Below are 23,717 nucleotides of genomic sequence, written 5' to 3'. Positions count from 1 at the left end.
GTCGGCTTCATTTAGAGCTCGGCTCAGATGTGTCTATACAAACGCCTATAATATGGGGAACAAACAAGAGGAATTAGAGATGTGTGCAAGGCTGCGGGGATATGATATCACTGGTATCACAGAAACATGGTGGGATGGCTCCTATGACTGGAGTGTTGGAATGGAAGGTTACAGGCTGTTTAGAAAAGACAGGCAACGCAGATGGGGAGGGGCTGTTGCTATTTATGTCAGTGATAGGCTGGAGAGTATGGAACTCTATCTGGGGACGGGTGATGAGTCAACAGAGTGTTTGTGGGTCAGGGTCAAAGGGAGAACAGCGATGGGGGACATTACGGTGGGGATCTGTTGCAGGCCGCCTGATCAAGAGGACTCTGTGGATGAAGCGCTCTACAGACAGATAGGAGCAGCCTCACGCTCACAGGACCTTGTCCTCATGGGGAGCTTCAACCATCCTGATATCTGTTGGAGGGACAGTACGGCCTGGCAGAAGCAATCCAGGAGCTTCATTGATTGTGTGGAAGACAACTTCCTCCTGCAAGCAATAGAGGAGCCGACGAGGAGAGGTGCCATGCTGGACCTCGTGCTCACTAACAGGGAGGGACCGGTTGGAAATGTGACGCTCCAGGGCAGCCTTGGCTCTAGTGATCACGAGATGGTCGAGTTCGAGATCCTCAGGACAGTGAGAAGAGCACGCAGCAAGCTCACTCCCCTGGACTTCAAGAAGGCAGACTTTGGCCTCCTCAGGAACCTGCTTAGCAAGGTTCCATGGGATATAGTCCTACAGGGCAAGGGGGCCCAAGACTTCTGGTTGATGTTCAAGGATCACCTGCTGCAAGCTCAGGAGTGTTGCGTCCCGACTAGAAGGAAGTGCGGCAGGAGGGCCAGGAGACCTCCATGGATGGATAAGGAGCTGCTGAGGAAACTTAGAGGGGAAAAAAGAAGCTTATAGAAGGTGAAAGTGAGGACAGGCAGCCTGGGAAGAATACAGGGACGTTGTCCGGGAAGCTAGGGACCAGGTTAGGAAAGCTAGGGCCCAGTTAGAATTAAATCTGGCAAGGGATGCGAAAGATAACAGGAAAGGGTTCTATAGGTATGTAGCAAATAAAACACGGACTAGGGACAACGTGGGCCCTCTCCGGAAGCTATCAGGAGAACTGGCTACCATGGATTTGGAGAAGGCTGAAGTTCTTAATGACTGCTTTGCCGCAGTCTTCACTGGCAAATGCTGTGACCACACCACCCAAGGCTTGGAAGGCAGATGCAGGGGCTGTGACAATGAAGACCTCAGGCCCACTGTAGGAGAGGATCAGGTTCGAGACCATCTTAAGAACCTGAATGTGCACAAGCCCATGGGACCTGATGAAATCCATCCGCGGGTCCTGAAGGAGCTGGTGGATGAAGTTGCTAAACCACTGTCCATCATATTTGAAAAATCATGGCAGTCAGGTGAAGTTCCTGATGACTGGAAGAAGGGAAATATAACCCCCATTTTCAAGAAGGGGAAGGTGGAAGACCCCAGGGAACTACAGACCAGTCAGTCTCACCTCTGTGCCTGGCAAAATCTTGGAGCAGATTCTCCTGGAAAGCATGCTAAGGCACATGAAAAACAATGAGGTGGTTGGTGACAGCCAACATGGCTTCACTAAGGGGAAATCCTGCCTGACCAATTTGGTGGCCTTCTATGATGGGGCCACGGAACTGATGGACAGCGGCAGAGCAGTTGACGTCATCTACCTGGACTTGTGCAAAGCGTTGACACTGTCCCGCATGACATCCTTGTCTCTAAATTGGAGAGACATCAATTTGATAGATGGACCACTCAGTGAATAAAGAACTGGCTCGATGGCCGCACGCAAAGAGTTGTTGTAAACGGCTCGATGTCCAGTTGGAAAACAGTAACGAGTGGTGTCCCTCAGGGATCAGTGTTGGGACCGGTCCTGTTCAACATCTTTGTCAGCGACATGGACAGTGGGATTGAGTGCACCCTCAGCAAGTTTGCTGGTGACACCAAGCTGTGTGGTTCAGTTGATATGCTGGAGGGAAGGGATGCCATCCAGAGGGACCTTGACATGCTTGTGAGATGGGCCAATGCCAACCTTATGAAGTTTAACCAAGCCAAGTGCAAGGTTCTACACCTGGGTTGGGGCAATCCCAGGCACTGCTACAGGTTGGCCAGAGAAGAGATTCAGAGCAGCCCTACAGAGAAGGACTTGGGGGTGTTGGTTGATGATGGCTGCAGTGTGCACTTGGAGCCCTGAAAGCCAACCATATCCTGTGCTGCATCAAAAGGAGTGTGACCAGCAGCTCAAAGGAGGTGATCCTGCCCCTCTACTCTGCTCTCGTGAGACCTCACTTGGAGCACTGTGTACAGTTCTGGTGTCCTCAACATAAAAAGGACATGGAGCTGTTGGATCAAGTCCAGAAGAGGCCACAAGGATGTTAAGAGGGCTGGAGCACCTCCTGTATGGAGACAGGCTGAGAAAGTTGGGGCTGTTCAGCCTGGAGGAGAGAAGCTGCGTGGAGACCTCAGAGCAGCCTTCCAGTGTCTGAAGGGGGCCTGTAAGGGTGCTGGGGAGGGACTCTTCATTAGGGACTGTACTGGTAGGACAAGGGGTGATGGCTTCAAACTGAAACAGGGGAAGTTTAGATTTAAGGAAGAAGTTCTTTACTGTGAGGGTGGTGAGGCACTAGAATGGGTTGCCCAAGGGAGTTGTGAATGCTCTATCCCTGGCAGTGTTCAAGGCCAGGTTGGACAGAGCCTTGGGCGACATGGTTTGGTGTGAGGTGTCCCTACCCATGGCAGGGGGATTGGAACTAGATGATCTTAAGGTCCTTTCCAACTCTAACTATTCTATGATTCTATGATTCTATATTGGTGGCACTATTTTGGAGGGCACCATGTGTAGACATGCCCAGCTCCTGGTTTCTATAGTAGCACATTGGGCTTAGGAGCAGGGTCTGGACATTCGCACTTTAGGAGCTGGTTTGTGGGTCAGCTGTTGAGTGAGGCTTTACACAGATGGAGTTTTAGATGGGTAAGTAAGTGAGGATATCCATGTCGGTGGCACTATTCCGGAGGGCACCCCATGTAGATAACAAGAAATGGAATACAAGTCCAAGCTTATAACAAGTGAGGCCCCAAGATTTATGGGGAGATACACTGCAGTCCTTGGTCCACATTCCCAATTCACAGAGTCATCCTTAGGCAAAGGTAATGCCCTGAGACAAGAGTCAGATCATGAGCTTTTGCCAGAACTGCTGCTATTTGTGCACAGGAGTCAAAAATCAGCCACCACATGTGCCAGGTTTCTCATCCTCATTGCCAGCTGGCAGCAGAGGTCAAAGGCAATCAGGACCCCTTCAGGTCTACAAGCAGTGATTTGTCTGCTGAGGAAGGGTTTTAAGAAGGATTTTAAAGGATCTTTTATGACATCCTCAGCTCTGCCAGTAGTAAGGCACAGGGCCGATAAATTCAGAGTCAGCTTCCAGCCAGGGTACAGAATGCGGGAGCAGCAAAGTGAAACAGAATCCATGTCCTGGACAATAAAACCCACCATAACACAGCTGCAGACAATCGTCTGCATCCCTGGCAGTGTTCAAGGCCATGGTGGACAGAGCCTTGGGTGACATGATCTCATGTGAGGTGTCCCTGCCCATGAGAGGGGGTTCGACCTAGGTGATCTTAAGGTCCTTTCCAACCCAAACCATTCTGTAATTCTATGATTCTAAGTCTAATCAGCCATTTGCATGAAGAGTTCCACAGAAGCACTGCAGTTAGAAATCAGGATTTTAAAAAGCTGGTCATGAGATCTGAAACATTAAACAATTCAAAGTAATTAATGTTTTAATTCACAGGGTTTTGATTGCTTCTAGATGTTGCTGAGGGGACCTTGGATACCTGCCCTCCCCTTATGACAGTCTCCCTGGACACTAGAAATCCGTTCAGTAGTTTCTCACTTCAGTTAAGTGCACATGGGAGGTGAGAGCCATGGGTAAGAGGGATGTGTTGCTTTTAAAGCATGATGCTCTTCAGATAAAGCAGCACACTCCTGCAGCATCGTGCCTGCTCTCAAATGCCCCTGCAACCAGCCTGCTATGTTTTCAGATGAACACAGGAGCCTCAACACAGCAAATAACAGCTTCTGCCTCTGAACAGCTTTGGCTGCAGTCCTCAGGCAAACCAGCTCCCATCACAGTTAACTCCCAAGAGAATCTGTAGCAACTGGGAACTGACAGACCACAGTGGATCTGAACAGCGGGTGCCTTCATCTCACACCCTGGGGGTGAGGGGAATTCCTGTTGTCTAATCTCAGGCACTGTGCAATGTCTAGGTTAAAGACAAGGCTTTCTAGGCAGTTGATCACTTGTATCTAAACTGCGTGCGCCCCAGCAGAGCACACCTAAGGAAGAAGCAGCCTCCAGAACACACAACAACCGGGTGCTTGCAGCACCATCCATGCACACCCTCCAAACCTAATGCCACGCCCAAGGGGAAGGAGCCTGTAGCCCCCCATACAAGACATGTTACAGCCATGGCCAAACTCTCCTGCTGAAATCTCTCAGCACTGGTGTCCCACAAGAGCTGAGGAGTCCTTCATGAGCTCAGTGGAGCACTGAGACAGCAGCTGAGGGATGCTCAGGTCAGCTGAGTGGCACCAGGACAGAACTGATGCACTGCTGGGGATCACTGTAGCTCAATGCTTCAAGCACAGCAGTGAGCTGCAAGTGCAGCTCCAGTGCTACAGGCTTCTTGCTCCTTTCAATTCAACAAAATGGTGTCATTTCCCCCAACAGAAGAGGGATATGGAGCTGTTGAAGCCAGTCCAGAGAAGGACCAAGAAGTTGCTCTGAGGGCTGGAGCAGCTCTGCTCTAGAGACAGGCTGAGAGAGCTGGGCTTGTTCAGCCTGGAGAAGAGAAGGCTGTGGGGAGACCTTGTGGTGGCCTTTCCATACAGCAATAGTATCTTAGGAACCTAAGGCACCTTGAACACTACTCTCATGGTTTACAGAATCATCCCAGTGACTGAGGCAAATAGAAGGTGTGATTGCAAGGCTGGAGACTAAGCTTTAGACCATGATGGCAGATGAACCATTTCTGAAACAACCCCTTTTTACCATTAGAGCACAGACCCACAGTGTGTTTAAAGAGAACATTAAAATACAATTGAAAAGTCAAATGACTATTAGGAACAGCAAAGACATCTCTGTATGGCTGAATAAAACAAAGGAGTTGTTCTTTTCCCTTGCCAGCATAACACGTACCTGGATGCGCAGGGCACCCAGGGGAGATGCAGCCCTGTGAGGGAGGTGTCTCCTCTGCACTGGTTACACCAGGGCTCTCCCTCCTTAAATACCCCACGGTCACTGTGGGGGCCTCGTCACAATGGGCATCTCCACAGCGACTGCCACGGCTTTGTGATGGTGGCAGCATCATGCCCATGGCCACTGGGCTCCCAGGGGCCGCTGTGGGGGGACCAGCCTCTGCCCAGCCGGCTCGGGGAGGCCCCTCACAGGCTGCTCTTCCTCAGTTGCTTTCGTCCGGGGGTGGAGCATGCGAGGGGTCACAGCTCAACCTGGGCAATGGAACAGGGCGTCACGTCCACGTACGAGAGGTGGAGAGTGACCGACATTGGCAAAACGGAATCATGGAATCCCAGACTGGTCTGGGTTGGAAGGGACCTTAAAGCTCATCCAGTTCCAACCCCCTGCCATGGGCAGGGACACTTTCCACTAGAGCAGGTTGCTCCAAGCCCCTGTGTCCAACCTGGCCTTGAACACTGCCAGGGATGGGGCAGCCACAGCTTCTCTGGGCACCCTGTGCTAGTGCCTCAGCACCCTCACAAGGAAGAACTTCCTCAGATCTCATCTCACTTCGCCTTTGTGGATTTATTTGTTGGTAAAAGTGTCAGCAACAACAAGTGAAACCTGTAGCCTTTCTTTCAACTGGAACCCTCCATTATTTGCAATTAAACCACAGAGAAAACAGAAACAAAATGCCCACTGAAGTTAAAAAAAAAAAAAAAACATTAATTGCAGATTTGTGAGAACTGGTCTCTAGGTTCAGGCAGGCCTCGGTCAGACACAACAGTGAAGCAGCTGTTTATTTAATGTTTGTGCAGAAATGGGTGTCCTGACAGGCACACACAGCAAAAGCAGAACTTGGATTTACATTTCTTATCCCGCCTGCAGGTTCCCTCCCTTGTTTCCCCATTGGTTGGGTACTCCAAGGTTTACAGCCTGTCCGACACGTACAATCTACAGGCCAACTGTCCCGCCTCTGGTTATATCTCCCCTTACTCGATTTTGTAGGCCCCTTCCTCTTATTTGTCTCCTTTTATGGTTTGATTTCATAACTTTCTGGCAGACGTGGTACCCCAGCTTACTGTTTAACTGCAGAACCAGCCTGAACCAGCTTAGTTTCCTGGGTTGTACAAAGATAGCATTCTTTTGAACCACAGAGTGTGTCTGTCACCCAAAGATGACATTGTCTTGAACTACTGAGTGTGTCTGTTTAAGTCATGGTATTTCAAACCCTTTGTTTTATTCTTTTAGTAACTTAGCCCCCATCCCAGGATTACACAGTCTTAATATTGCAAGGCCCCATCCCCAATATGCAAAACCAACACTGTTTCTCTCACAGGCATCAGTGCCACCATCATGGCAATCTGCCATTGCTTTCTCACTTAAAACTCCGCCTGCATACTGCCTCTCTGGTGTCCGCTCTCAGGCATCCTGGAGCATGGCTCAGAGAGCACGAACATCCAGCCCCTGCTCCCACAGCCAAGGAGCCAGGACAGAAAACTGGTGCTGGGCATTACTTACACAGAATAAGCTCCACAATGGTACCAACAACATGGCAATCCACTCTTGCTTTGCCACCTAAAACTCCATCTGATTACTGCCTCTTTGGTGTCTGCCCTCAGGTGTCTTGGAGCAAATACTGTTGGTTTTGCTTTATTGAAGAGTCATTTTCTCTCTTTGACCTTTTCTGTGCTACAGACATCAGCCACAAAAGAGAACAGACTCTTGCTCATCCTGCCCCTTTTATCCCAGCTGGTGGTTTGCCCCACCCCTGCCCCAGGGCGTTGAGGGAGGGGTTGTGGGTGTTGCCTGGGGTATATAAGGCTCAGTGTTTCAGTAGGAAGCTCATTCAGCTCTTGGGTTTTCACAGGGTCAGTTTTGTGGTGTTTGTTTTGTCCTTTGTAGCTTTTGAGTCTTGTGATGTTTTGTGCTGCTGTTTTTTGGTCTTTAATGAAATGGGATCAGCTGAGTGAATTGTTTCAGGGTATTGCAAGGTTTACCAGTGTATGTATTAATAAGTAAGGTTTTCTTTTCTAAGGTATTATTTTTGTAAGAGGTGTTTAGGTTTCCTAAGATGGTTTATTGGTGTGCTCTGTTATTTTTATTAGTGGGCACTGAATATGTTTTTCATTCAAGACACAGTTTTGAGGTTACTTTTTACTATTTGTGTTCTGTATTGAGATGGTAATGTTTTGTGATCTATTAATAATATTATTATTAATGGCTATTTTTTAATTTTTAAATAGCTAAATATTAATTAAATTTAAAATAAATATTAATTATTGACTTATTCCTAAAATTCTAATGAAAATTGATAAAATTTTCAATTTTTACCTATTTCATTGTTTTCTTTAAATATTAATGAAATATTGTTTAAAGAACTAAAGTAAAGTAGTGACAAGAAGGTGGAGCTAGGAGTCTTTTTGTCAGATGTTAGTAGCTGATTATTGTTGCTTGTTGCCTACACTTGGGAATCTCCTGTACAGTTCCACCAACATGGCAATCCTTCCATGCTTTGTTACCTAAAGCTCTATCTCTGTACTGTTTTCTGTAAAACACAGTCAGATGTCTGGGAGCAGAGCTCACAGGGTGCAGGCATCCAGCCCCTATTCCTAAGGCCAAGGTGCCAGTACAGACAGCTACTGCTGGTTAGTCCTTACATCTCAACATCTCTGGGACAGTGTCATCAACAAGGTAGTTCACCGTAGCGTAAACCACACAGCCACTTAAATCCCCATCTGCATGTTGCACAATATTTGTATGTTGTGCTGAGTGCTCTCGAGTATCCTGAAGCACACCATGCAGAGTGCAAATGTCCAGCCCCTGCTCCCACAGCCAAGGAGGAAAAACAGAATCCCGGCCCTGGGCATCACCTACACAGGGTGTGCTCCGCAATGGTGTTGCCAACATGGCGATTAGACCTTGCTTAGCCACCAGAATCCCTATCTGTGTACTGCCTCTGTTGAGTGCAGACATCCAGCCCTGCTTGCACACCCGAGGTGCTAGAACAGAAAGCTGGTGCTGGGCATCACTTACACATGGAGACCTCTGGAATGGTGCTGCCAACATGGCAATGAAACCTGTGTAGGTGATGCCCAGCACCAGCTTTCTGTCCTGTCTCTTCAGCTGTGGGAGCAGGGGCTGGCCATTCGCACTTTGTGAGCTGTGCTCCAGGACGCCCGAGAACAGGCACCAGAGAGGCAGTACGCAGATGGAGTTTCAGGTTGCAAAGCAAGGTCTTTAGATCAGAGGAGGATTCAGGTTGTGTCCTTGTAAAGCCCTGCTCTGGGTGTTTTTGAAGCTCTCCATCTCTCCCCTTAGAGCTTTTCTGGAATGATTTCAGTAGTCTGTGCCTCAGTTTCCCTACCTGTAAACCAGGAACAACAGCAATGTCCCCTGCTTCTCTGGGTTTTCCAATTTACTATTTTTATTTAACCCTCCTCTGTGTTTCTTTGGAAAGCAGCTACCACTAGTAAATACTGAATATTCCTTTTCAGTCTCAGGTTTGAGCCAGCTACACAGGCATCAGCCATTCTGTGCTGCAGCAAAAAGAGTGTGCCAGTCATACCAGTCCTCCATAGAGAATAAAAAAGGGTACAAAGGAAAACAGGGGGAAACAAAAAAGTCTAAAGCCATTTTCAGGGTTCCAGCACATTCTCCAAAATATCTGCATCTTTTTGGGACTCCCTGATGTTCTGAAGAGCTTTGATGATGCTGGATTGTATTAGCAAATAAGTTTAGACCGCTCTAGTAATGCTTTTGCTGGTCTAATGTTGTCAATTCTTGTTTGTTTTTCCTCAGCCTTGTTGCTGCTCTTGTCTGCATGTGATCATCCAGAGCAAGAGTCAAGGAAATCCAGGGAAGACTGCTGGAATACCTTCCATCCTCTCCCTACGTACCAGAAACTTGATCATCTGACAGTAAGTAATATTTATGTGCTTTTATACATCATACGTAACCTGTAAAATTGCTTAGTTTGCTCGGTGGCTTTGCATTTGTAGCACAGTGATGTTTTGCATACACATTCTCTTTTTTTTTTTTTCTGTAAGAGATTCTTTTTAGGGGTGTTTAAAATCTTATCATTTGATTTCCTCTCGATAGCCTTTGAGTGTGGGAACTGTAAAACAGCATCAAAGGGCTATGGTAGCCAGCTCCCACTGTCTGACCATTTAGGGAGCTCTGGACCTCTAAATTCGGTCTTCTCACGTGCTCTGTTGAATGCAGGGGCAGTACGCAGATGGTGTTTTAAGTGGCAAACAAGGGCGCATTGCCATGTTGGGGCACTGATCCGGAGGTCTCCATGTGTAGGTGATGGTCAGCAATAGCTTTCTGTCCTGGCACTATGGGCTTGGGAACAGTGGCTGGACGATTGCACTCTGTAGCTGTACTCTAGGACACCGGGGTGCACTAAGCAGAAGGGAAGTACGCAGAAGGTGTTTAAGGTAGCAAAGGAAAGGTGGATTACCATGTTGGTCGCACCATTCTGAAGGTCTCCATGTGTAGGTGCTGCCCGGCACCAGCTTTCTGTCCTGGCATGTTGGATCTGGGAGCAGGTTCTGGACATCTGCACTCCGGAGCCGTGCTCCAGCATTCTCCAGTGCATTCAGCAGAGGGGCAGTATGCAGATGGTGTTTTAGGTGGCAAACAAGGGTGCATTGACATGTTAGTCACACTGTTTGGAGGTCTCTGTGTATCAGTCATGACCAGAACCAGCTTTCTGTCCTGGCTCTTTGGCTGTGGGAGCAGGGGCTGGAAGTTTGCGCTCTGTGAGCCGTGTTCCAGGACACCCAAGTGCACTAAGCAGAGGGGAAGTACACAGATGGAGTTTTAGGTGGCAAGGTGAGGGCGGATTGCCATGTTGGTGGCACCATTGTGGCGGTCTCCATGTGTAAGGGACGCTCAGCACCAGCATTCTATCCTGGCGCTATGGGCTTGGTAATAGAGGCTGGACGTTTGCACTCTGAAACCATGTTTCCCAACAAATAAGAGCAGTCAGCAGAGTGACAGATTGTGTATTAGGTGGTAAAGCAAGGGCTCATTGCCATGTTAGGGGCACAGTTCCAGAGATCTCCCTGTGTAGGTGATGCTCAGCAACAGCTTCCTGTCCTGGCATTATGGGCTTCAGAGGAGAGGCTGGACATTTGCACTCTGAAGCCGTGCTCCAGGACACCCAAGTGCACTCAGCAGAGGGAAAATACGCAGATGGAGTTTTAGGTAGCAAGGCAAGGGTGGATTGCTGTGATAGTGGCACCGCTGCGGAGCTCACCATGTAGAGTGATTGCCAGCACCAGCTTTCTGTCCTAAGGGAGAGGCAGAGCCAGCCCCAGTCCTCTCCTCCTTCTCCCAGTGCTGCAGTTGATGCTTGAGGGGGGATTTGCTAGATGACCACTACCCTGATTCCCTGACTATTACAGTGCGAAAAAGAGCTGGTGATTTATTGTTAATAACAACAATAAATTATTGTTAATAATAACATTAATAAATGGCCAGAAAAACAGAAATCAGTCTCAGGAAATGTTAGCAGGGTCGCTTCTGTAAGCTGAGACAGCTCAATAGCTCTGCTTGAGCAGAGCTAATATTGCCAAGATTGCCACTGTTAGATGGCTATTATCATCCCCATTTTTCACATGAATCAATTGAGGGCCAGGGAGAAAACAAGCACTGGGAGCCAAAAAACAGCCACATATCCTGGTGCTGAGTCCTGGGCTTATGCCGGTTTGACTGGGATGCCTCTTTGAGGTGATGGCTGAAGGTACCTCCTTTCTCCTTGCCCTGTGTCCAGGCCCTAATGGCCTGCGATCACTGGCACTTGACGTTTTCTGCCTTCAGTGGAGTCTATGTGTGGTTTGCCCATAGTGTTTTAGCAGAGTTACATCCTCCTCTAGGTCTAATGCTGCATTTTGGCTTTAATTGTGGACTCCTTCAACCTTATGGAACATTGACTCTTGAAGTTACTGCAAGTTCTTTCCTCCTGTTAATGGCAATTTCCATTACTGTGCCATTTTTGTAGACATGCAAGGCTGGGTGACTGCTCGAGGCAGACCGGTGTGCTGGGATAGCCCGGGGGACACGCTCTCTCTTGTGCTCTAGCACAGGAAGAGCTGTGGGAAACCTGAAGAAATCTGGGATTAGAGCTTGGAGGAAAACTTCCTTCCCAGCAGAAAAAGGGCGCTTTTGTCAAGAGACCCTGATGTGTGAAACATCTGTGCAGTGCTAAAAAAAGGGGGGAAAAGCGTATGGAAGCAAGAACTCCAGAACTGTTTCCCTCCACTCCTCCTTTCCCTCTGCCTATTAACCAGCAAAATGGGAATCTATAGAACTGTGAGCATATGGGGTGAAAAATAATAAAAAGGTGAATAAAGTGAAATGATTTTCTGGCTGGGCACCTGTTTTTTTGGCATTGATTTCATTTGTGGATGTCAGAATTGGGCTGGGGGGGAATAACGTAGCATCTGGACTGGTGTGATGACAGTAGAAGAGGCAAAGATCAACCAATTAGATGGAATTAATTGCAGCACAATAGGCTGGATGTGGAAATAACATCATGTTCAAGAGAGCAAATGAGAGAGTGGTGGCACTGCCTGATCTGCCAGGTCCGTGCAACCACAAATCAACCACTTTGCGTTAAGGGAGCCTCAAATTACCTCAACTCACCATACCCCATGTGTGACCCCATTACAGTCCCTTGGAACTGGAGCAGCTCTGATTGGGGTGGTGGCAAGGCACGGAGAAACCCCTTGTTAGAGCAGTCTCCTAGTTAGAGATGAGCACTAGATGTGGAGTACACTTGGCAGATGCCATAGCTGAAATTTCTGTTTCACTTGAAGTTTGCATTTAGGGACGTGGTTTGTGGGTCAGTGAAGAGTGCTGTCCAGTGAGGCTTTACACAGATGGAGTTTTAGGTGGGTAAGGAAGTGAGGATATCCATGTTGGTGGCACTATTTCAGAGAGCACCCTGTGTGGAATGTACCTAGCTATTTGTTTCTGTCCTAACACATGAGATTTAGGAGCAGGGTCTGGACATTCACACTTTAGCGAGCTCGTTTATGGGGCCTCTGAGAGTGCTGCCCTCTGTGGTTGTACACAGATGGAGTTTTACGTGGCTAAACAAGAGTGGATGGCCATGCTGGTGGCACTGTGGCGGAGGGCACCGTGTGTAGAACGTGCCCAGCTACTTGGTTTTTTTTTCTAAGGCATTAGATTTAGAAGCAGGATCCGGACATCTGTACCTAGGGACCTGGTTTACGGGACGTCTGAGAGCACTGCCCTGCGAGGTTGTACACAGACGGAGTTTCATGTGGCTAAGCAAGGGTGTATTGCCATGTTGGTGGCACTGTTGCAGAGGGCACCGTGTGCAGGTGGTGCCCAGCACCAGCTTTCTGTCCTGGCATCTTCGGCTTAGCATCAGGGTATGGACATTCGCACTGAGGTAGCTGGTTTGTGGGTCAGCGGAGAGTGGTGTCCAGTGAGGCTTTACACAGATGGAGTTTGAGGTGGGTAAGGAAGTGAGGATACTCATGTTGGTGGCACCGTTCCAGGGGGCGCCCTGTGTAGAACATACCCAGCTATTTGTTTCTGTCCTAACACATTAGGCTTAGGAGCAGGGTCTGGGTGTTCACACTTAGGGGACTTGTGTCTCGGTCACTGGAGATGCTGTCCAGTGAGGCTTAATACAGATGGAGTTTGAGGTGGGTAAGGAACTGAGGATATCCATGTTGGTGGCACTATTACATACAGCACCATGTGTAGGTGATGCCCATCTCCTGGTTTCTGTCTTAACACATTAGGCTTAGGAGCAGAGTCTGGACATTCACACTTAGGGAGCTGGTGTTTCACTCACCAGAGTGGTGTCCTGTGAGGCTTTACACAGATAGAATTTTAGGTGGGTAAGTCAGTGAGGATATCCATGTTGGTGGCACCGTTCCAGAGGGCACCGTGTGTAGAACGTGCCCAGCTATTTGTTTTTGTCCTAACTCATTAGGTTTAGGTACAGGGTCTGGACATTCGCACATTGGGAGCTGGCTTGTGGGTTAGTGGAGAGCAGTGTCCAGTGGGGCTTTACACAGATAGAGATTCAGGTGGGCATGTAAGTAAGTGAGGATATCCATACTGGTAACACTGTTCCAGAGGGCACTATGTATAGGACATGCCCAGCTCCTGGTTTCTGTCCTAACACGTTTGGCTTAGGAGCGGGTTTGGACATGCGCACTTACGGAGCTGGTGTCTCAGTCACTGGAGAGTGCTGTCCAGTGAGGACTTAGGCAGATGGAGTTTTAGGTGGGTAAGGAAGTGAGGCTATCCATGTTGGTGGCACTATTACAAAGGGCACCATGTGTAGGTGATGCCCATCTCCTGGTTTCTGTCTTAACACATTAGGCTTAGGAGCATGCTTTGGACGTTTGCACTTCGGGAGCTGGTGTCTTGGTCACTGGAGAGTGGTGTCCAGTGAGGCTATACACAGATGGAGTTTTAGGTGGGTAAGTAAGTAAGTGAGGATATCCATGTTGGTGGAACTGTTCTGGAGGGCACCCTGTGTACAATGTGCCCAGCTAGTTTTTTTCTGTCCTAACACATTAGGCTTAGGAGCAGGGTCTGGACATTGGCACTTAGGGAGCTGGTTTATGGCGCGTCTGAGAGCGCTGTCCTGCATGGTCATACACAGATGGAGGTTTACATGGCTAAGCAAGTGTGGATTGCCTTGTTGGTGGCCTGTTGCGGGGGGCACCATGTGTAAGTGATGCCCAGCACCTCAGGCTTAGTATCAGGCTCTGGATGTTCACACTTAGGGAGCTGGTTTGTGTGTCAGCAGAGGGTCAGGGGAATGGTTGGACTTGCTGATCTTCAAGGTCTTTTCCAGCCTGGTTGATCCTATGATCATACTGTAGTTATTACACTGTTCTTACCTCAACCTGTGGGTATTACACCTCTATGGTTCTCTATGAGGAGAACCTCTATGGTTCTCCTCCCCATCCCCATGGCTGAGTTTCAGTGGTTCAGTGAGGTCACCTGGTGAAAGCCAAGGTGGTCAAGGCCCTTGTGTGGAGGAAGAGTGGGGTCAACACATTGTGCTGGGTTTAAGTGGGTTGTTTCTCTCAGAGACAATAGCCATGGCTGGTAGGGTTGATGTGGGCTGCATAGGTCATGCGGGGAGGTGAGTTAAGGGATGGAGAGTGTGTCAGGGCTGGTCTTGGTGGGATGTGGGCAGACTTGAGGGGTAATATGTGGAACTTGGATGGTCAGAAGGGCAGCGGGCACAGCATGTCGCATGTTACACATCATCATGTGTCTTTGAACCCTGCAGGTTAGCCAATGGGCTGGAGGGTGTGTGGCTCAAGAGCAAGGGCCACCTGGCCGCAATGACCACCTTCAACATCTCAGAGAAGGACTATGGCAACTACACATGTGAGGCCACGAACAAGCTGGGCAACACCAATGCCAGCATCATCCTCTATGGTAGGTGCTCTGGGTTTTTTTGCAGCAAGGTGTAGTGAGGAGGAAGATGGGTGGCCAGCAATGGAAGGGAGTGGGTTTTATTTAGCAATGCCAGCCCATTGAGGTGCCCAATGCCAGGAGCTCTGAGCAGCAAGGATATAGCAGAGGATGATGAAGAGATCTGCACTGGCCCAGGCAGGAGGGCAGTGCTTGGTAGTGGTTGGTGGTGGTCACGGTGGGTGTTTAGGGATGAGCAGTGGGTGAAGAGACAGGACATCGTTGGAACACAGGCCCAAGGAAAGTCCCCAGCAGGTAAGGACACACTCTGGGGACACAGCGTAGGGTATTTGCAGGTTGTCCTCTTGGCAGGGATACAGGCAGTTGTGCAGGCGGTGGCAGGTTGGGAAGTGTAGGTGTCAAGTTGGGTATTGTAGGTGTCAGGCTGCGTAGCGTAGGTGCCACTTGAGGTGGCGTTAGCTTGGAAATCATAGGTGTTAGGTTGGGTAGCGTAGGTGTTTCTTTAGCTATCAATCGTAGGTGTTAGGCTGCGTATTGTAGGTGGCACTTTGGGTATTATGTGTGTTAGGTTGGGTAGCATAGGTGGCACTTTGGGGACTATAGGTGTTAGGTTGGATACCGTAGGTGGTACATTGGGTATTGTAGGTTTTAGGCTGGGTAGTGTATCTGGCACTTCAGGTATTGTAGGAGTCAGGCTGGGTAGAGTATGTGCCACTTTAGGTAGTGTAGGTGTCAGGCTGGTTAGTGTAGGTGGCACTTTGGGTGGTGTTAGGTTGGATGTCATAGGTGTTAGGTTCAGTAGTGTTGGTGTTACTTTGGGTAGTGTAGATGCCAGATTGGGTACTGTAGGTGGCACTTTGGGAACCGTAGGTTGGGTATTGTAAGTGGGATTTTGGGTAGTGTAGGTGGCAGGTTGGGTATCATAGGTGGTAATTTGGCTAGCGTAGGTATCAGGTTGGGAAGCATAGGTGGCACTTTGGATAGTGTAGGTATCAGACTTAGTAGTGTAAGTAAGTGGCACTTGAGGTGGTATAGGTGTTAGGTTAGGTGGCATAGGCGACACTTTGGGTGTGCTCATGCGGCTGACTCAGGGTTAGCACAGCTTTACTAGACTGGTTACAACAGAGGTGCTTGGAAGTGGGACAACTCGTGCTCTGCACTAAAGGTGTGCTGGCATGGGAGATGGCATTGTCCAGACATGTGGCCTGTCAGGTGCATGGCAATGTTTTGGGGTCATGGTGTCAGGGGGTTCTTACGAAGCAGGCAAGGAGGAGGAGGACAAAGAAGATGAAGGAGGCAGCCACTGAGGTCTGCATGTGGAAAGGAGGTTTGTTGCATCTTATAGGATGAAGGGCTGTTATTAAGGAATTATTTGGGTAGTTGGGTGCATGTGCATGCCAGCTGGGAAGAGCCAGGGAAGCAAAGGCCTGGAGCATGGTCTGCCCAAGCTCCACATGCCTGTGGAAAAGCAGGAGGAGATGAGGGAGAGATACAAGGATGGAGCATGGCCATGGTGTGACACTAGGCATGCCACAAGGCCAAGATGTGTGGTGAGGAAGCTTGCCAGATAGATACAGAGAGAGTAGAGGGTTTTTTCCCCAAGCAGCTTGGCCCACGTTGAGCAGATATGGATGGACAGCCAGAGGAGGAGGTACCAGATCCAGAACATCGGGAAGTATGAGGAGATGCAGTGAAGACCAAGGGAGATGAAAGGTGACATCCTAGCAGGGGTCACCATGGATCCCCTGGCTGAGATGTAGGCACTGGGGAGTTGTTGTCTAGGGAGTTAGGAGGAATATTTGGATAGGTGAGGCTTTTCCTTCTAGGGTATTTCAGGTATCACTTGTGAGCAGCTCTCAATCTGCAGCAGAGATCCACATCTTTGTGGTGGAGACAACGATGGAGGAGATAGTGGTGGAGGAGACCATGCAACCATCAGGACCGGAGGAAGCAGACTGGCCTGGTGGTGGGTAGGAAAGGTGGCCAACAGCAGATGCATGAAGAGGTGGTGGTGGCAGCTCTTCTTTGCAGGTGACAAGCTGGGCACCCCAGGATGGTCGGCGATGAGAGCTGCGATTCCAGAAGTGACACAGTGTTTGGATGGACTCTGGGCAGGTATAAGAACCCCCTCCCTCCCCCTAGCCCCTCCCCTCCAGAGGGGAGGGAAGTGGTTGGGGGGACAGAAGGGGTTAGGGGAGGGGATGGGGGAGGGCTTAGGGGGGGCAGGGAGGGGCTTAGGGGCAGGAACCCCTTCCTGCCCTGAAGCCCTTCCCTGCCCCCCCCAAGCCCTCTGGGGTGGAGGGTAGGGGGTGGGAGGATGGGGGGGTGGGTGTGGGAGGGGGTGGGCGGGGTGGGGGAGGGAAGAAGGGGGACCTGCTACCCTCTGCCCTCTAAAAGAGACATCTTATAAGATGGAATGGAGCAGCACTCCCCCTCCCTCCCACCCCCTCCCCTCCCTCCCACCCCCTCCCTACCCTCCCTCCCACCCCCCACCCCCTTTCCACCCCCCTTCCCACCCCCCACCCCCCACCCCCCTCCCACCCCCCCTCCCACCCCTCCCCTAACTCCTCCTCCTCTTTCCTACCCTAACTCCTCCTACCCCATCCCCTCTGTACCTATTGACAACCCACTATGCTGATGTAATAAAGTCTAATAAAGCTGTGCTAACCCCAAGTCAGCCACATGAGCACACCCAAAGCACCACCTATGCTACCTAACCTAACACCTCTGCTACCTCAGGTGCCACCTACACTACCCAAAGTGCCACTTACACTACCCAACCTAACACCTATGGTTCCCAAAGTGACACCTACAGTATCCAACCTAACACCTATGATACGCAAAGCAACACCGACACTACCAAACCTAACACCTCTGATAACCAAACTAAGGCCACCTAAAGTGGCACATACTCTACCCAGCCTGACTCCTACAATACCTGAAGTTCCAGATACACTACCCAGCCGAAAACCTATGATACCCAATGTACCACCTACGGTCTCCAATCTTAACACCTACAGTACCCAATGTGCCACCTATGCTACCCAACCTAACACCTGTACTATGCAAAGTGCCACCTATGCTACCCAACCTAACACCTATGGTTCCCAAAGTGCCATCTACACTATCCAACCTAACAAAATAGCCTACACCATGGCCGTGCTCCATCCTTGTATCTCTCCCTCATCATCTCCTCCTGCCTCTCCACAGGCATGTGGAGCATGGGCAGACCTGTGCCTGGTCTCTACTCCAGGCCTTTGCTTCCCTGGCCCTTTCCAACTGGCACCCACATGCACACAACTACCCAGATCCTTCCCAAATAACAGCCTTCATCCTATCAGATGCAACAAACCTCCTTTCCACACACAGACCTCAATGGCTGCCTCCTGCATCTTCTTTGTCCTCCTCCTCCTCACCTGCTTCCTAAGAACCCCCTGACACCATGACCCCAAAACACTGCCATGCACCTGACAGGCCACACGTCTGGACAATGCCATCTCCCATGCCAGCACACCTTTAGTGCAGAGCACGAGTTGTCCCACTTCCAAGCACCTCTGTTGTAACCAGTCTAGTAAAGCTGTGCTAACCCTGAGTCAGCCGCATAAGCACACCCGAAGTGCCACCTATGCTACCTCAAGTGCCACCTACACTACCAAGTCTGATACCTACACTAACCTAAGTGCCACCTATGCTACCCAACCTGCTACCTACACTACCCAAAGTGCCACTTACTTATGATACCCAGCCTAATACCTTCGTTTTACAACCTAACACCTATGCTTCCCAACCTGATACCTACGCTAGCCAAATTACCACCTACACTATGCAGCCTGACACCTACGATACCCAACTTGACACCTACACTTCCCAACCTGCCACCGCCTGCACTCTTTAACAACTGCCTGTATCCCTGCCAAGAGGGCAACCTGCCAATACCCTACACTCTGTCCCCAGAGTGTGTCCTTACCTGCTGGGGCCCTTGCCTTGGGCCTGCGTTCCAACGATGTCCTGTCTCTTCACCATCCACTGCTCATCCCTAAACACCCACCGTGACCACCACCGACCACTGCCAAGCACTGCCCTCCTGCCTGGGCCAGTGCAGATCTCTTCATCATCCTCTGATGTAACCTCGCTGCTCAGAGCTCCTGGCATTCAGCACCTCGACGGGCTGGCATTGCTAAATAAAACCCACTCCCTTCCATGGTTGGCCACCCATCCTCCTCCTCTTCTTCCTTCTCCTCCTCCTCCTCTTCTTCTTCTTCCTCCTCCTCCACCTCTCTACACCTTACTGCAAAAAAACCCAGAGCACCTACCATATAGGATGATGCTGGCATTGGTGTTGCCCAGCTTGTTCGTGGCCACACACGTGTAGTTGCCATAGTCCTTCTCTGAGATGTTGAAGGTGGTCATTGCGGCCAGGTGGCCCTTGCTCTTGAGCCACACACCCTCCAGCCCATTGGCTAACCTGCAGGGTTCAAAGACACATGCTGATGCGTAAAGTGCAACATGCTGTGCCCCCTGCCCTTCTGACCATCCAAGTTCCACATATTCCCCCTCAAGATTCCCCACATCCCACCAAGACAAGCCCTGACATGCTCTGCAACCCCTAACCCACCTCCCCGCATGACCTATGCAGGCCACATCAACCCTACTAGCCACGGCTATTGTCTCTGAGAGAAACAACCCACTGAGACCCAGCACAATGTGTTGAACCCACTCTTCCTAAACACAAGGCCGTTGGCCACCTTGGCTCTCAACAGAACAGCGTCCTCCCCGAACCACTGAAACTATGCCACGGGCATGGGGAAGAGAATCATAGAAGTGTAATACCCACAGGCTAAGGTAAGAACAATGTAAAAACTACAGTACAATCATAGAACCATAGGATCAACCAGGCTAGAAAAGACCTTTAAGATCAGCAAGTCCAACCATGCCCCTGACCCTCCGCTGACCCACAAACCATCTCCCTAAGTGCGAACCTCCAGATCTTGATAATAAGCCTAAGGTGCCAGGACAGAAAGCTGGTGCTGGGCATCACCTACACATGGTGCCCTCTGCAACAGCACCACCACCAAGGCAATCCACTCTTGCTTAGTCACGTAAACCTCCATCTGTGTACGACCGTGCAGAGCAGCACTTTCAGATGCCCCATAAACCACCTCCCTAAGTGCGAACGTCCAGACCCTTCTCCTAAGTCTACTGTGTTAGGACAAAACCAAAGAGCTGGACACGTTCTAGACAAGGTGCCTTCCAGAACAGTGCCACCAACATGGATATCCTCACTTCCTTACCCACCTAAAACTCCACCTGTGTAAATCCTCACTGGACAGCACTCTCCACTGACCCACAAAACAGCTCCCAAAGTGAGAAACGTCCAGACCCTGATGCTAAGCCGAAGGTGCCAGGACAGAAAGCTGGTGCTGGGCACCACCTACACATGGTGCCCTCCGCAACAGTGCCACCAACATGGCAATCCACCCTTGCTTAACCACGCGATACTCTATCTGTGTACAACTTCACAGGGCAGCACTCTCAAAAGCCCCATAAACCAGGTCCTTAAGTGCGAATGTCCAGATCCTGCTTCTAAACTCAATGCTTTAGGACAAAAATAAATAGCCGGGCATGTTCCACACAGGGTGCCCTCCACCATAGTGCCACCAACATGGCAATCCACCTTTGCTTAGCCACATAAAACTCCATCTATATACGACCTTGCAGGGCAGCACTCTCACATGCCTCATAAACCAGCTCCCAAAGTGTGAATGTCTAGACCCTGCTCCTAAACCTCATGTGTTAGGACAAAAACAATTAGCTGGGCATGTTCTACACATGGTGCCCTCGGAACAGTGCCACCAAGATGGATATCCCGTGTTGCATCCCGTCTAGAAGAAAGTGCAGCAGGAGGGCCAGGAGACCTCCATGGATGGACAAGTTGCTGCTGAGGAAACTTAGAGGGAAAAAAGAAGCTTATAGAAGGTGGAAGCAAGGACAGGCGGCCTGGGAAGAATACAGGAGCATTGCCCGAGAAGCTAGGGACCAGGTTAGGAAAGCTAAGGCCCAGCTAGAATTAAGTTTGGCAAGGGATGTAAAAGATAACAGGAAAGGATTCTATAGATACGTAGCAAATAAAAGACAGACTAGGGACAATGTAGGCCCTCTCCAGAAGCTATCAGGAGAACTGGCTACCATGGATTTGGAGAAGGCTGAGGTTCTTAATGACTTCTTTGCCTCAGTCTTCACCAGCAAATGCTCTGACCACACAACCCAAGTCTTGGAAAGCAAATGCAGGGACTGTGAGAACGAAGACCTTAGTCCCACTGTAGCAGAGGATCAGGTTCGAGACCATCTTAAGAACCTGAACGTGCACAAGTCCATGGGACCTGATGAAATCCATCCACGGGTCCTGAAGGAGCTGGCGAATGAAGTTGCTAAACCACTGTCCATCATATTCGAAAAATCCTGGCAGTCAGGTGAAGTTCCCGATGACTGGAAGAAGGGTAATATAACCCCCATTTTCAAGAAGGGGAAGGTGGAAGACCCGGGGAACTACAGACCAGTCAGTCTCACCTCTGTGCCTGGCAAAATCTTGGAACAGTTTCTCCTGGAAAACATGCTAAGGCACATGAAAAACAATGAGGTGGTTGGTGACAGCCAACATGGCTTCACTAAGGGCAAATCCTGCCTGACCAATTTGGTGGCCTTCTATGATGGAGCCACGGAACTGATGGACAGCAGCAGAGCAGTTGATGTCATCTACCTGGACTTGTGCAAAGCATTCGACACTGTCCCACATGACATCCTTGTCTCTAAATTGGAGAGACATCAATTTGATAGATGGACCACTCGGTGGATAAAAAACTGGCTCGATGGCTGCACGCAAAGAGTTGTGGTAAATGGCTCGATGTCCAGTTGGAAACCTGTAACGAGTGGTGTCCCTCAGGGATCGGTGTTGGGACCGGTCCTGTTCAACATCTTTGTTGGCGACATGGACAGTGGGATTGAGTGCGCTCTCAGCAAGTTTGCTGATGACACCAAGCTGTGTGGTTCAGTTGATACGCTGGAGGGAAGGGATGCCATCCAGAGGGACCTTGACACGCTTGTGAGGTGGGCCGATGCCAACCTTATGAAGTTTAATCAAGCCAAGTGCAAGGTCCTACACCTGGGTCGGGGCAACCCCAGGCACTGCTACAGGCTGGGCAGAGAAGAGACTCAGAGCAGCCCTGCAGAAAAGGACTTGGGGGTGTTGGTTGACGAGAAGCTTAACATGAGCCGGCAGTGTGCGCTTGCAGCCCGGAAAGCCAACCGCATCCTGGGCTGCATCAAAAGAAGCGTGACCAGCAGGTCGAAGGAGGTGATCCTGCCCCTCTACTCTGCTCTTGTGAGACCCCACTTGGAGTACTGCGTACAGTTCTGGTGTCCTCAACATAAAAAGGACATGGAGCTGTTGGAGCGAGTCCAGAGGAGGGCCACGAGGATGATAAGAGGGCTGGAGCACCTCCCGTATGAAGACAGGCTGAGAGAGTTGGGGCTGTTCAGCCTGGAGAAGAGAAGGCTGCGTGGTGACCTCATAGCAGCCTTCCAGTATCTGAAGGGGGTCTACAAGGATGCTGGGGAGGGACTCTTCCTTAGGGACTGTAGTGGTAGGACAAGGTGTAATGGGTTCAAACTTAAACAGAGGAAGTTTAGATTAGATATAAGGAAGAAGTTCTTTACAGTGAGGGTGGTGAAGCACTGGAATGGGTTGCCCAGGGAGGTTGTGAATGCTCCATCCCTGGCAGTGTTCAAGGCCAGGTTGGACAGAGCCTTGGACCACATGGTTTAGTGCGAGGTGTCCCTGCCCATGGCAGGGGGGTTGGAACTAGATGATCTTAAGGTCCTTTCCAACCCTTACGATTCTATGATTCTATGATATCCTCACTTCCTTACCCACCTAAAACTCCATCTGTGTAAAGCCTTACAGACAGCACTCTCCGCTGACCCAAAAACCAGCTCCCAGACTGAGAACATGTAGACCCTGATGGTACATCTAAGTGCCAGGACAGAAAGCTGGTGCTGGGAAACACCTACACATGGTGCCCTCCACAACAGTGACACCAACACGGCAATCCACCCTCCATCTGTTTATGACCCCACAGGGCAGCGCTCTGAGATGCCCCATAAACCAGCTCCCTAAGTGCAAATGTCCAGATGCTGCTCCTAAACCTTATGTGTTAGGACAAAAACAAAAAGCTGAGCACGTTCTATACAGGGTGCCCTCTGGAACAGCTCCACCTCACTTCCTTACCCACCTAAAACTCCATTTGTGTAAAGCCTCTCTGAACAACATTCTCCGCTTACCCACAAATCAGCTCTCAAAGTGCAAACATCCAGACGCCGATGCTAAGCCTAAGGTGCCAGGACAGAAAGCTGGTGCTGGGCATCAGCTATACGTCGTGCCCTCCGCAACAGCGCCACCAACATGGCAATCCACCCTTGCTTAGCCACGTAAAAACATCTGTGTGTGACCGTGCAGGGCAGCGCTCTCAGACGCCCCATAAACTAGCTCCCAATGTGCGAATGTCCAGACCCTGCTCCTAAACCTACAAATAGCAGAACAGACAGAAACAAATAGCTGGGTACATTCTACACAGGGTGCCCTCCAAAACAGTGCCACCAACATGGATATCCTCACTTCCTTACCCACCTAAAACTCCATCTGTGTAAAGCCTCACTGGACAGCACTCTTCACTGACCCACAAACCAGGTCCCTAAATGCAAACTTCAAGTGAAACAGAAATTTCAGCTATGGCATCTGCTAAGTGTACTCCATGTCTAGTGCTCATCTCTAACTAGAGGTTGCTCCATGCCTTGCCACCACCCCAATCAGAGCTGCTCCAGTTCCAAGGGACTGTAATGGGGTCACACATGGGGTATGGTGAGTGAGAGGTAATTTGAGGCTCCCTTAACACAAAGTGGTTGATTTGTGG

The 23,717-nt window shown here is 50.0% G+C and overlaps 2 long non-coding RNA genes across 7 annotated transcripts; one reads left to right on the top strand and one right to left on the bottom strand.

Moving 5' to 3' along the window:
* Positions 1 to 135: 135 nt before the first annotated feature.
* On the bottom strand, positions 136 to 23,441 carry LOC115601677. Of its 6 annotated transcripts, none has more exons than XR_003989437.1 (4): positions 18,589 to 18,917; positions 17,766 to 17,870; positions 17,525 to 17,539; positions 136 to 147 (listed from the first exon to the last, which is right to left on the bottom strand). It is a non-coding gene; the product is annotated as an uncharacterized LOC115601677 (long non-coding RNA). The 6 variants fall into 6 exon arrangements; XR_003989440.1 differs by lacking the exons at positions 136 to 147; positions 18,589 to 18,917 and adding exons at positions 18,375 to 18,383; positions 23,431 to 23,441 and having other exon boundaries at positions 17,511 to 17,581; XR_003989438.1 differs by lacking the exons at positions 136 to 147; positions 17,525 to 17,539 and adding an exon at positions 17,453 to 17,476.
* On the top strand, positions 9,167 to 11,684 carry LOC115601679. Its single transcript, XR_003989442.1, has 2 exons — positions 9,167 to 9,221; positions 11,312 to 11,684. It is a non-coding gene; the product is annotated as an uncharacterized LOC115601679 (long non-coding RNA).
* Positions 23,442 to 23,717: the final 276 nt, after the last annotated feature.

The sequence above is a fragment of the Strigops habroptila genome, chromosome 2 (assembly GCF_004027225.2).
Source record: "Strigops habroptila isolate Jane chromosome 2, bStrHab1.2.pri, whole genome shotgun sequence".
NCBI lineage: Eukaryota > Metazoa > Chordata > Aves > Psittaciformes > Psittacidae > Strigops > Strigops habroptila.
Note: the sequence above shows the minus strand (reverse complement) of the source record. Positions and strands in the feature narration are given on the sequence as shown.